We start from the raw sequence: 14,834 nt of genomic DNA, 5'->3' as shown, positions 1-14,834 counted from the left end.
TCCCCAAACCTCTCTCACCACGTTTAATGCATAAAATTGTCTAACCTGTCTTGCCAAAATCTGGTACATGCAATGTTATTCTTTACATCTTTACTGTTCTTCCAATTGTGACAGACCCACCAGTCTAAAAATGTTTTATCTTTACATGTCTTTGAATGAAGAGTTAATATTCAAGGCGAACAAAGTGGTTTGGCTCACTGACTGATTAATTACATAAGGTGTGTCCCAATATGTTTAGCCTTATACAGTAGGTCCCTTTGCATGTAACCCCCTCTTTCCATAAATCATAATGCTTCTGACACAAATCAGTCTCAAATACAATTGAAAATAACTTTTTTTTAATAACAGACGTGAGGCTACACATTTCAGTGTGTGAAAGAACCTCCAATGAATATTTATGGGTCTATAATTTAGTTTTGGCTCCTCACTGAGATGGACAGAGCGAGTGAAGAGGATAACGTATGGCCAAGATAGGCAGCTTGGAACAGCCATTGATGGAATGTAAACCAGAGAGGAACAACAGGAAACGAGAGAGGAAATGAGAGGTGGGTGCAGAAGCATCACATAAAAGCTCACCCTTTTGAGGTTAATTAACCAAGCAATTTGACCTTTCTGGATCACAAAGTGTTGCTCCATCTCCTCTCATCTATATGTGTCACAAATCTGTTAGTCTTAAGGACTGCTCAGGACATCACAGAGAGAGTGTTTGGCAATGGGAAAACAAATTTGTTCTGATCACGGATGTGTATCCTCTTCTCCTCCATATATGTGAATAAAATTAAGAAAATGTATTAATTAACAATATAATCAGGTGTTTAATTAGAACCCTTAGTTTCCCCCTTATATGATTATAAGGAAGTAGAGATAGGGGTAGGAGTAAATGCGTTATACTTCTTCCTATTCCTTTTCGAATATGTATAATTTAACTTTATTTTAATTTTTTTGTTCAAATCTTGTGTTGTTGTTTTTCTGATACTTATTATTTTTCACATGTTCATAAGAAATAGCTAAATAATTTCCCTGAATCTTATTGGTTTGGACAATCCTATGCTTTCAACTGACTCTGAACTGTTTGGGCAGCATGACTGTGCCCCAGTGAAATAAGGTTCATAGATTAATTTAATAGAGATAGATAGATTAATTTAGTGTGGAATAATTTGAGAGCCCGACCTCAGCCCTGTCCAACAACTTTGGGATGAACTTGTACAGAAATTATGAGCCAACATCAGAAACCTCTGACCTCCCAAAGAGTCCAAAAATACACTCCATACGTTTCTTTTGTCTTTCGTCAGTTGGACGGCCACTTATCCATCCATCTATCCATTTCCCGTATCGTTTATCCTCACTAGGGTCACTGGTGTGCTGGAGCCTATCCCAGCTGAATGGGCGAGAGGCGGGGTACACCCTGAACTGGTCGCCAGCCAATCGCAGGGCATATATAAACAAACAATCATTCGCACTCAGATTCACACCTACGGGATATTTAGAGTCTTACATTAACCTACCATGCATGTTTTTGGGATGTGGGAGGAAACTGGAGTACCCGGAGAAAACCCACGCAGGCACGGGGAGAACATGCAATCTCCACACAGGGCAGACGTGCTTACCTGTCGTCCACCGTGTCGGTTATTAAAGGACTGCATTCTACTAAACTGTGTTTAGAAACATAAAACTTTGCTCAAACAGTTCAGGGAAAAAGGGCCGTTAAATGGATCATGTATCTAACACATTCCATGACAATACTCCAAGTTTATGATAGCAGCGCAAATTAGCATTTAAAAACGCCAGAGGGTGCTTGAGAGATGAAGCCCATTGGACTTCATAAACATGACTCCTTTTCATTTTATTTCCCAGACAAACTCGATTATTCCCTTCTCTGGATGCAGTGATGGCCTGGGTCAGTTGTCAAATGAAGTCACCCTAAAAAAGGGCAATCGTGCATCGGATTAAATATGGATGAGGCTGTGTTGGCGCTCCAGGTGTGTCAAGTGTGATTTAATATGAATAAGGGGACACATGCCGCAAGATGAAGATTACTGACAAAGGAAGGCGCAGGCGGACAGGGTGACATTTGACCTTTCAGTAGTAGTCAGCCAGCTAATACAGCTGAGCAGAACCATACAAAAGTGACACCCCCAGCCGAGCAGATCCAGAACCAATCTGTCATTCTTGTGTGTGCGTGCGTGCGTGTGTGTCAGTGTATATTTTTGGAATATAATGTGCCTGGTGCCAGCATGTGGTTAGAGCCACACACTTCAGGTCAAATGTGGTTCAGGTTAAGATGGAAGACTAAACAAAAGAATTGTCTTCATAGTTGGCATGCATGTTTGGCAGTGTTGTACTTGAACGAGTTCAATGAATGAAATGACCTAATTCATATTTTTTGCGAACGTGAACCGAACTTAGTTCATTTCTGCCTGATGAACGTAATTGAGAACACGCTCATTCTGGTGTCAAAGAACGGTTTTTGTTAGGGATTTCCAGGAGAAAATATTTAAAAACAAATATATATATATATATATATATATATATATATATATATATATATATATATATATATATATATATATATATATACGTGCCTTCATACGTTTGTGGATAAATGCTGTATTTGGCAATCGATTCAGTGCAGCAACGGCCGCCATTCATGGCGGGCACGTTGCAGCTGCGTGAGGACAAAAGTTGCATTCGGGGGTCTCCGTAAATGGGAGTGAATGTGCTCTTCGGTGGTTCTTTTGTAATACAGTACATAATTGTAAACATTTATTGCTAGGAAAATTATTCTTTGTATCAGAATGCTTTACTTAAAATTCTGTATGATCACACTGTCACGGTATGGAATTTATTTCATTTTGTAATATAAGAATAGAGGTGGAACAGTGGACAACTGCTTAGCACATCTGCCTCACAGTTCTGAGGACCGGGGTTCAAATCCCGGCCCCGCCTGTGTGGAGTTTGCATGTTCTCCCCATGCCTGTGTGGGTTTTCTCCGGGTACTCCAGTTTCCTCCCACATCCCAAAAACAAGCATGTTAGGCTGACTGAAGACTCGAAATTGCCCGCTGGTGTGAATGTGAGTGCGAATTTCTATGTGCCCTGCAATTGGCTGGTGACCTGTTCAGGGTATACACGCCTGTCGCCCGAAGATAGCCATCGTTCCTGCAACTGTGTTGCGTGTTTGCACATTAAGGACAAAAGTCCTGTTTTTGTTTAAAAAAGACCATTGACGCAACACTTTTTTCCTCATGTTTTTGTGATTGTAGGGTGAAAGCTGCAACTGGCTACTAGTGTGGACTGAATTGGTGGCAACAATGGGAAAATGAAATGCAAGTTTTTTTTTTTTTTAATGGAAATAGCCTGTCTACAACATATTGAGGAGAAACAAAAAAGAACTATGAAATTTATTTTTGGAATGCTGAAGTTAGTTAGAAATTTTTAATTGTGAACCATGAATTGGACTACTCCACTTTTGGAACAGTGAACTGAACTTTGAAAATGAACTTTCCCAACTGGTTACCTTTAAGATGGTTAATTTAAGACAAAATCAAAAATCATTTAAACTATGGAGTTCCCAAATTTTTTACACCTACTTGTCTCCCAAAGTACGAGGAGAGGGAGCGCATACCACACTTTGTGAACCACTGATCATAATTATAGTACAGAATCTTACTTAAAATGCAGTATTTGCTCTGGTAGTTTGCATGTTTATGTTTTCTCTGCATATGACAGCAAACTTATTGAATCAGCAGAACGCGGTCTATTTTAGACTGCGACAAAAGTGAAAAAAATCATGTGGCACCATGTTTGTTCATCTGACCCAAATGTGGTCAGTTGCAATTTGTAGCGGCATGCGCTCTGACAAAAACGAGGCAATAATGGATGCCTCTTATTGTGATGTCACACACCAACACAAATGCATCTCTGTTCTGTTAACATCCAATATTGTCATTAAAACACAACATGAACTAACATTAACAACACGTTTAACTTAAATGAAATTCAAAAGAGACTATACATTCCTCTAACGAAAGTGAAAATCATCGAGCGACACATTTTTATTTGTCTGTGCATGTTGGTAAGCAGACGACCTATTCGTTCATAGAGACTGATATGATCGTAGAATTAAACAGCCAGGAAAATAGGTTCATCAATCTGAATTATATCCAATATACTACAGTCGATCAAATTGTAAAGGGTTTTTGAGGGGCACATTATCCACCCCTCCATAGTTTCTTTGATATTGGTCACGTAGTTGAGTTTGAATAATCCTGCTGACTAACTAACTAAATAAGCAATACATAAATTAACAGCATGGAATCCAAACAATACCTCCTCATGACAATTTTCCAAAAAGGTAAAGGTTTGGTGCCTCTTCAAGCTGACAGAGCATGAAAGCTGTCGTAAAAGGCAGAGAGCGTGCTGGCTGGCTAGCTAATCATTACATCATCCTCCATCCTCCCCCACATTTCCCCATCTCGGAAAAGTGACCCCAACGACAGCATCATGCTTGCTCTTAAGTCTCTGGGTGCGCTTGAAAAGCAGTGGTGGAAAGTAAGAAAGTACAAGTAAATTTTTAGGGAATTACAGTACATTGGGGACATTGTTTTTTGTTTGACCAAAGGAATTGTTTCATTTTGACTTTGTCAGGTTTGCTATGTCCTTTTTCACTACTATCTTATTATTCTAACTGTAAGACTGTGTATAACGGATTATTAAAAAGCATGCCCTTTGGCTGTTGTTGTTTGACTGTACTTTGACAGAATTGCTAACAGATTACAAAATTAAACAAAGTGCAACTCCAAAGTAATCCTGGTGTGCCTCCTTCACTCATATACAACACAGAGTACACCAACTACTAAAAAAATGAAATCAAAGTGTATGTAATGGTAATGGAAATGGTATTTCGTTTTGTGATGTGTGATTTTCAAAACACATATTTACACTTTATACTCTTTATTTTGTCAAACAGAATGGTTATTTTTTCAATATCCTCAAATGATGACATGACATAAATACAGAGAGAAATGTTTGATCTTCTCAATTCCAAGAATGATGATGGAGAACACCTAATCTGAAAAACAAAAACCAACATATTTACTTGTAATATGTATTTTTTTTCAGTTTTTAGTCAGTGCACAACGTTGGCAAAGCCATGGGAATACATTTTGATAGTGTGTCCAGTGTTTTTTTTTTCAGTACAACCACTATGCAAAAAATAAAAAATACTTTTTAAAAACTTCTACTTTTATCACTTTTTTTTTTTTTTTTTTTTTTTACACAAGTATCTGTGCAAGGCTTGAGTACTTTTGCCACCTCTGCTTAAAAGTATAGCTGTGCGTGTAGCTGTGTCCTGAGAACTGCAACACCTGCCTTCTAAATCAGAGAATATCTCTCTCAGCTCTTCTTGCCTCCCCTCCTCTGTCACAGTGGCAAAAAGGAAGAGTTGCACTTGTAACCATGCAAAACAATGGCTGTGTTGTGGGTGGTGGTCTTACGGGATCACAGGAACGAGTACAGAGTGTATACACTGTGTATACAATTCAATTCCCCGCTTGGCCTGACCTTTTATGACTGCTCCCCGTGACCATGCGCCAAACCTCACAGGACACCTTAAAAGACATAAGCCCTACCAACAATCATACTCTTGTGTAATAATAGATTATAGATTTATATATTGTGATTTTATGTAATTCAATGAGATTTTACAATGGTGGGTGACATGATAAAACAGGGCAAATAATGGAAATAAACAGCTAAATGAGCTCCACGAAAAAAATTAACTTGACACGAAATATAAGCATCCATCACTTTGACCTGAATCACGTCGCATCAAATTGTGTGAGAAAGAATAATAACAAAATTCATGTGTGAACGCAAACATGCATCTACGTGTCTGTCCTAAGTGACACGTTGAGGATGTGTTAATTCACCCCTGTAAGTTTCCTTATCGGCCTTCTACTTGGTCATTCATTAATAGCCCTGTTTTAATTAGCCATTAGCGAACACACTCCCATGTCAGAGATATGAGATGGGGGGGGGGGGGGTGTCTGTGTGTCTGTGTATGTGTGAGAGAGAGACAGAAAGTGTGTGGAGACAGCTCCATTTTCCCACTGAGGCGGCAGAACAATTGGCAGGGACACGCTGTTCAGCGGGGCCTCCACCTCATTACCGGCCCACTGCTCACTTGTGAGCCGTATCATTGTGGTGCGAGACAATGGCTGCCGGGGGCCCCACCCGACATGATACCCCCTTTCTTGCACACCACACGCAGAAACACACTAGTCCACCTATAATTCCCCTCCTCCTCTTCCTGCATTCCAGCCTTGCAATAAGGCTGTGTCCGATTGGTTGTGTCATGGATGCCCGGTGCTGGTCGTAGTCTGTGGTGGTGAGTGAGCAAGAGAGCAGGGGATTAAGCCTAATTAGCATGAACAATAAAAACAAACACACATCGGGGAGAGGGGTCAATGAAGCGATCCCACAGTCTCTCTTAATTAGCATTGTTTAGCAAGCAGCACACACAGCAGTGCACATTTCACGCTGTCATGTGTGTGCTGCAGCAACACACAAATATTAATTGACAAGGCAAAACAACAACTGTGGCCACAAAAATATCCAGTATATAATGAGTGCTCAAAATACTAATTTGTGTACACGAAATAGATATAATGTGAGCAATGGACAGCTGCAAACATGAGTACAAACAAACATACATTAACATCAAATATAAATACCACATACACATTCAATTAGACCAAGTTATCCCCACTACACGTCCGGTTGAGTGAACACCGGTGTGCTCTGCTGCCGCGGTCTAATGCCGTTGCTCATCTTCTTATAAAGATTTCTTTTTTTTTTTTTTTTTTATCTTTTAAACTAATTTTAAACTCGTTTTAATTCTTGATTGGTCGGTTCATACATGGGTGCCCTTACCTGTTGTTCCAAGGATCCTGGCGGAAGACATCAGTCTTCGCTCCTCCTTGCTCAATCACTTACAAGTTTTACTCTGCCTTCTGGCATGGACATACTGTAACCCCAATACTAAAAAAAAACCTGATTCAGATTCAAATAATCTTAAACGGCTCGCATTTTACCAAATCAACTTTTGGAATTTAATATTGGCTCTATGGTGCTTCAGTAAACGTGAAATATGAATTCAAATTGTCCACGCATTGCTGAGTCCTAGATGTTTTTCTGCCGAGAGGCCTGTAATCAGGTCCTTTGAATTTCTAGAGCTCATCTACGTCACTAGTGAAGATCTCCGCCTACCTCTCCACTCCCGAGCCAGCGCTGTCAACATAACAAACGTGCTCTACATGGAGGCAACCCATTAGAGGAAAGCCAGATGTGGACAAAGCGGATACAAAATTGGGTCAAAGAGAAGTAGCTGTCAGAGGGGCCTTTTCTGGACACTCATATGACAAAACCAAGGTGTTGTTTTTTTATGAATTTTTTAATGAAATTGACACTTTTCTAGGCGGCACGGTGGCCGACTGGTTAGAGCGTCAGCTTCACAGTTCTGAGGACCCGGGTTCAATCCCTGGCCCCGCCTGTGTGGAGTTTGCATGTTCTCCCCGTGCCTGCATGGGTTTTCTCCTCTCTTCACATGCATGAATTGGAGACTCTAAATTGCCCGTAGGTGTGACTGTGAGTGCGAATGGTTGTTTGTTTGTATGTGCCCTGCGATTGGCTGGCAACCAGTTCAGGGTGTACCCCGCCTCCTGCCCGATGACAGCTGGGATAGGCTCCAGCACGCCCGCGATCCTAGTGAGGAGAAGCGGCTCAGAAAATGGATGGATGGATGGATGGACACTTTTCTACTAAGTCCATGTTAGAGAGTCACTCTATGGAGGTCTAAATAGCCAAAATATGGGACCTTTCATAACCTTCGTCCCATCTCCAAATTTCCATTTCTCAAAGAAATCTTAGAAAAGACCTTCATCTCCAAGCCCCAGTCACACCTCACTTCCAATAAGCTTTATGAACAATTCCAGTCTGGTTTCCGCCTCCTCCATAGCACGGAAGCAACACTCAAACAAAACCACCAATATCCTCCTCCTGGCAGCTGACTCTGGCTTACTCACCATTCTCATCCTTCTTGATCTGACTGCAGCTTTCGATACCATTTCCAACAGAAACTTCCTAAAAAGACTCCACCATATTGGTATTAGATACCCCTCCAGTGGTTCAGTCCTTACCTGTCCGGCCGCAACAAATTTGTTCAAAAGAAATCATTCAAATCCCATCCGTCCCCCGTTTCTTCGAGTGTCCCCCAGGGCACTGTCTTGGGCCCCCTCCTCCATATCACCTATGTCCTACCTCTTGGCATAAATTACCGCTTCCATCAATTCAATTTACACTTTCACTGTTACGCAGATGACACCTACCTCTACCCCTCCACTAAATCCACTGTCACTCTTCCTCATTCCTCCCTTAATGACTGCTTCTCAGAACTCAAACACTGAATCTCATCCAACTTTCTACAGCTCAGCAGTTATCAAACTGAAATCCTACTCATAGGTACCAAGTCCATGCTAACCAAAAATGTTACACTTAATAATGCCTTTGTTTCCCCCTCCTCTCAGGTTAAGAGTCTGGGTGTCATCCTTGACAGCACACTCTCCTTCCAAGCACACATAAACAACACGACCTAGTCTGCATACTTTCATAATGAAAAATCCATTGCCACCGTCCATCCCTCACTCCTCACACTGCTGCTGCCCTTGCTCATAGCCTCGTCACTTCCCGCCTGGATTATTATTATTATTATTAGTGAATTATTATTATTATTACTCTCTCCTGTTTGCTCTCCCCCACAAGTCACAAAAAAACTACAGCTTCTCCAGAACTCTCCCGTCTGTATTATACAAGGACAAGGACCAGTGACGTGTGGTGAGGTTCATGATTGGTGAGGCACTGACTACGTTACGTGACTGTCATTCACGTGACGTCTGGAACTTGATGAAGCTCAACTCAACACTGCCACGTGCTGGTTGTGGCACCGTACATATCAGACTCCACTGTGCACTTTCAGTGGCTTTTCTGGTCGATAAGAAAGACTAAATGTCACACACTTTCATTAAATATATTAGACAGTCTGTTAAACGTCAGTAAGTGCAGTACATGTGTGATAAAATGTATATTATTGGCGATGTAATGAGGAAACACCAATGTCTCTTTTGTGAAGCCACGGACCAATCACATCCTGCCTGAATGGATGTGTGCATGGTCTCTTGAAGCATCATGCGAGCGATGACTCAACGTGACTCGTAGCTGGGCTTCCTATGGATTTGAACAGGAAATATGAAAATTCAGCAATTTTAATGATGAAAACATTGAAATTATTGGATTGAAAAAGAAAATCGATGTAAAGCACGGACCATAGAACTAAAATGGAACACTTTAATGTAATCATAAGGTTTTATTTAATATTCACATGCAGTGGAAAGGAAAGCCCACCAGGGGGCAGTGAGGCTCTGCCTCACTTGCCTACCCTGACCGCACATCACTAACAAGGACTCCCTCCACTCACCACATCACTCCAGCCCGACAAAACTCCGCTGGCTCCCTCTCCAAGACCGCAAACAATACAAAACACTGATCTGCACCTGCAAGGCCATCAATAACCTCCACCAACCATAAGTTGCAGACCTCCTTCATGTTGCCATTGCTAGAGGACTCTGCATCTTTTTGCACAATTGTTTTTTGTCAATGTCTTTATGTCTCCAAAGTGTTCTGTAAATTGACTGTCTGTTGTACTAGAGCAGCTCCAACTACCGGAGACAAATTCCTTGTGTGTTTGGACATACTTGGAAAATAAAGATGATTCTGATTCTGATTCTGATGATCAGTGCCCTGAATCTCCTTTGCAAAGTGTGGGCAGCGCTTTGTTCCTCTTTTTTCCTGCCCTCTCCAGCACTGATCACCTCCTCGCCTGCGCACCTGGGTTCAATCACCACTCGTCACTACCTGCATTTCAGCCTGGCAGTTCCAGTGTTCCAGCGCCAGAGTATTCATGCACCTCTGTCGTACACCGGCCCGATAAGCAATTTTGCTTGTGGAAGAAAAATACTCGATTACCTGTGCATTTACTTCCCCTCTTGTTTTCTCCTCCTCCCACATTGCCTACCTGCGTCTCCTGCTATATGCCACCAGCCCCAACCACACTGCCAAGCTCACTCGCCTGCTCACGCTGCAGCCTCCTGCATACTCCCTGCTCCTATGGACCAATATCACGCCTTGGAATTCTTGACCTCAGACTCCCTCCAAATAAACCCCTACCAACTGCTTCCTCTGTCTCAGTCTGCTTTTGGGTCCAGTTTAAAACCATTTGGTTTCAAACCATCACAGACATACTTTCCCACTCTCTCGGATCTTCAACCCTGTCCCTTCTGCCCGTCTGTCCACCTTTGGGGACAGAGCTTTCAGATGCTCTGCCCCCACTGTCTTTGGAACTCACTACTACCTGACCTGCGAAACACAGACTCATTAACCCTCTTCAAATTCAAACTCAAGACACACCTATTCCGGACTGCCTATTCACTTGAAGAGTTCCCTTATCATTTGCCATTTTGATTGATTTTTTAAAATGTTTTATTATTTTTATTGTTTTGTTTGATTTATTTTAACTATCTTTGTACAGTGACCTTGAGTGGCATAATATAATGACCTTGAAATAAAATGACATTATTATTATTATTATTGGTTGTTCATGTTGAAAGTCACTGATGGTGTAGTGGTGCACTCTCCTGACTTTGGTGCGGGCAGCGTGGGATCAGTTCCCACTCAGTGACGGTGTGAATGTGAGTGCGAATGGTTGTCCGTGTCTATATGTGCCCTGCTACTGACAGGCGACCAGTTCAGGGTGTAGTCCGCCTTTCGCCCGAAGTCAGCTGGGATAGGCTCCAGCGCCCCGCGACCCTAACCAGGATAAGCGGTGTTGACAATGGATGGATGGATGTTCATGTTGAGTAACTTAAATGACTGAGGAATGTATGGAATTATATATTGTATCTGTTATATTTGAATAGTGGTACTTTAACCTTTAGGCCATATTTTAATTATTCATACTCAGAATTCAGTAAATGCGGGTAGATAGGGCTGATAAGATTTTTCTTAGTTACTTTCACTGCCGGTTGTTAAAATTTTACCTGAAGAGTGTTCAAAGGTGTAGAGTGTAGACATACCCATGATCTTTCCTGCTTGTTTATCAATGTAATTATGTGATTTTTTTTTAACTGTTATGTTTCCGAAAGTACTGGCAATGCCATACTATACAAACATAATTTATTGCCGCAAAATACAGTAGGTAAAATAATTTCAGGGTTTAATATAATTTTCATGAAAGACTTGGATGTCTGGGTAGGCAAATGGAGCATATCTTTGCTGGAAACTACAATACAAGATGTCCTTAAGGTCATACCTCTGCCTGTAACGCCATCTGGCCCTTAATAGTTCATTTAAATGAAAACTGTTTTTCTTTATATTTTCTTCATTGGTTAAGTTGCAGTTGCCTGACTTGTGTAATGACACAAGACTCCTTTGGTGTGCTTGTAGTATTGATTGCACACAGAACCTGTAAATATTAGTGGTCAAATGATTGATGATGGAATATTTAAATCTCGTTGGCATTACACAAAAAATTAATTTGCCTCCGAATGCCTGTCTATACACAAGGTTGAAGCCCTGCCTCTGGGGAGCCTATCGCCGCAGTGGGGGTAAGCAAAAGTGGGCCAACTCAAAGTGATTAAGGATGTGCAAATCAATATTGCTTGAATATTAGATTTGCTAACACAAGTCAGAAGAAAGATGAGACGGTACAGAAACTGAACCCAGAGCAAGAACTGGCACTTGTATGAATCTTCACATCAAGTCTTCGCGGTGATTAAATAACCTAATCATGTCTGAATGGCGCCTTTCGCCAAAAGTCAGCTGGGATAAGCTCCAGCGCCCATGACCCTGAACAGGATAAATGGTATTGAGAAAGGCTGGATAGATGTTTAAGTCACTGATGGTGTAGTGGTACATTCGCCGGGTTCAGCTCCCACTCAGTGACGGTGTGAATGTGTGTGCAAATGGTTGTTCGTGTCAATATGTGCCCAGCGAATGACTGGCGACCAGTTCAGTGTGTAGTAGTGTAGTCCGCCTTTCAGCTGGGATAGTAGGCTCCAACGCCCCGCGCCCCTGAACAGGATAAGGAGTACTGAAAATGTCTGAATGCGGGTGTGAAAGTCTGTCACACAGAAGACTGGTTCACGGATGGGAAGTTGACTTATGGATCCAAGATGGCGCTTATCTGTGTGGACGCCTCGGTTACGTGCTCTCAAGTATTGTCTATGTTCTTGTGTTTTTCGTTCGTCTTTGGAGACATTACACGACTCACTTACACAAGGGAAGTCTTGCTAAACATCAGGGAGTCTAACCCGGACTTTCTTTTACCAACTTTCGCAAATCCGCTCTGTTTTTCCCCGAGTTACTCACTGGGGGGGCGGCTGCGGTCTATCGCGCATGGAGACGTGGCGACAAAGGGGGAAGCGCGCCGGCATCCAAGTTAAGCTCCACAAGAGAGGATACAGATTTGTGTCCGTCGATCCACCTCGCGAACCTACCCAACAAAATGGATGAGCTTCATCTTCTGACAAAGACCAGACTTCAGACGTTCCGCCACCCTGTGCTTTAAGGAGACTTGGCATTGTGAGGCTGTCCCCGATGGCGCTGTAATGCTTCTGGGCTTGGATCTTGACCGGGCAGATCGCGTAATGGAGTTATCGGGGAAAACAAAAGACGGTGGGATATGTTTCTATATCAACGAAAAATGGTGTCCTGATGTCACAGAGCTCAACACACACTGTGCCCACATTTAGAGTCGTTGTTTTTTAACTGTAAGCCATTCTACTCGCTTCGTGAGTTTGCATCTTTCATTCTCGCCGGTGTTTACATTCCACCTCAAGCTAACACGAATGCCGCACTGCTAACGCTCGCTGAACACGTAAACGAAATTAAAAGAAATCCCCACCAAGACTCACCCGTCATTATTATTGGGGACTCTAATGAAGCTTAACTCAACCACGAACTCCCTAAATACAAGCAGCACATTGACTGTCCTACAAATAACATTTTAGACCACTGCTATACTAACCTAAATAACACATATCGTGCCATACCTCGTGCAGCTCTGGGCTCGCCTGATCAATGCTTAATTCACTTAATACCAACATACAGGCAAGAACTTAAATTTGCAAAGCCTACGGTGAAAACAGTGAAAAGGTGGGCCAACGAAGCAAAGATAGAACTTCAAAGCAGTCTAGACTGGACAGGCTGGAGTGTTTTTTTAAATTCAGCTGGCAGCCTGGATTAATATACGGACACTGTCACATCCTATATCAGTTTATGTGAAGAGGTGTGTGTACCAACAAAGTATTTTTGCATGTTAAATAACAACAAACCGTGATTCATTGCCAAACTTAAGCAACTTCGCCAGGAAACCAGCTGACTAAAGAAATTAACATTGCAAAGAGAAACTATGCAGTAAAGTTAGAAAAACAGTTTACTGCTAATGACTATTAATTAGTTTGGCATGCATTACAATCGCTAACCAATCCCCCCAAGCTGAGAACAATAGTAGACTTGCCAACGACTTGAACACCTTCTACTGCAGATTTGAAAAGGACACTTTCACTTCCCACGCCCACCCAGCCTCAACATGGGGCTGCACTTCATCCTAGAACACCTCAACGGCGTGGGGATCTACACGAGGATCCTGTTCGTGGACTTCAGCTCTGCGTTCAACACCATCATCCCCGAACTCCTCTCCTCCAAGCTTCTCCAGCTCAGTGTCTCGCCTGCCATCTGCCAGAGGATTTACAGTTTCTTGACGGGCAGGACACAGCAGGTGAGGCTGGGGGAGGCCACCTCATCTACGTGCACCACCAGCACCGGGACACCCCGACGTTGTGTCCTCTCTCCGTTGCTCTTCTCTCTCTACACAAACGACTGCACCTCAACACACCCGTTTTGTTTTGCCACAAGTTTGTAAAATGATCAAGGTGTATGATGAAGACACCATTTTGAAGAGATCCATAAGTCAACTACCTCACTTTGTTCCTGCCACAACTTGTGGTGACGTCAAGGTTTTTTTAAGGTTAATGTTGTAATATGAGTTTAAAATGTTATTAAAGTGATTTGGTATCAAAGTATGTGAAATATGTATGATTTAAGCCATTAATATAGGCAACTTTAAAATTATTAGGGGGCCTATTCTCAGTAGCTATATCTACAGTCCACACAATCTGAGCTTCTTCAAATTTAATTATTTCACAACCAGCTAGCACCAGCCTGCATGTTGACAGTGGTTCTAGTGGCTCCCGTGAATGGTGGAATACAGCAGTTATAACTACACACACTCACAGTTCTGAGGTTTGGGGTTGGAATCTCAACCCTGACCTTGATCGTCTCTTGCCCAAAGTCAACTGGAAGAGGGTCCAGTTCACCTGTTACCCTAATGAGGACAAGCGCTGGAGAAAACGGATGGCAGTTAAGACACCGCCCAGCACCTGATTGCCTTACTACTTTGATAGAGGTAGTGCTTATTGGTGAAAATTCTTCAGCTATAACAACCCTCTGATCCTCTCCAAAACTGTGATAGTGGATTAGGGCACAAGCAAGCACCTACTTGTGCCACCATTTAAAGCATATTGTTAAATGAATGCTAGTCTGACAGGTCTGAGCATTATTTTCAGAGTTTTTGTTCAGGTATGCCTAACGTACAGTAGCTGCTTGTGAGGGAGGGCATGGGGTGTAGGTATTGTTGTTTTTCTAAGCTTCTCAATTCCCAAA

Source organism: Phycodurus eques, chromosome 1, assembly GCF_024500275.1.
Source record: "Phycodurus eques isolate BA_2022a chromosome 1, UOR_Pequ_1.1, whole genome shotgun sequence".
Lineage (NCBI taxonomy): Eukaryota > Metazoa > Chordata > Actinopteri > Syngnathiformes > Syngnathidae > Phycodurus > Phycodurus eques.
Note: the sequence above shows the minus strand (reverse complement) of the source record.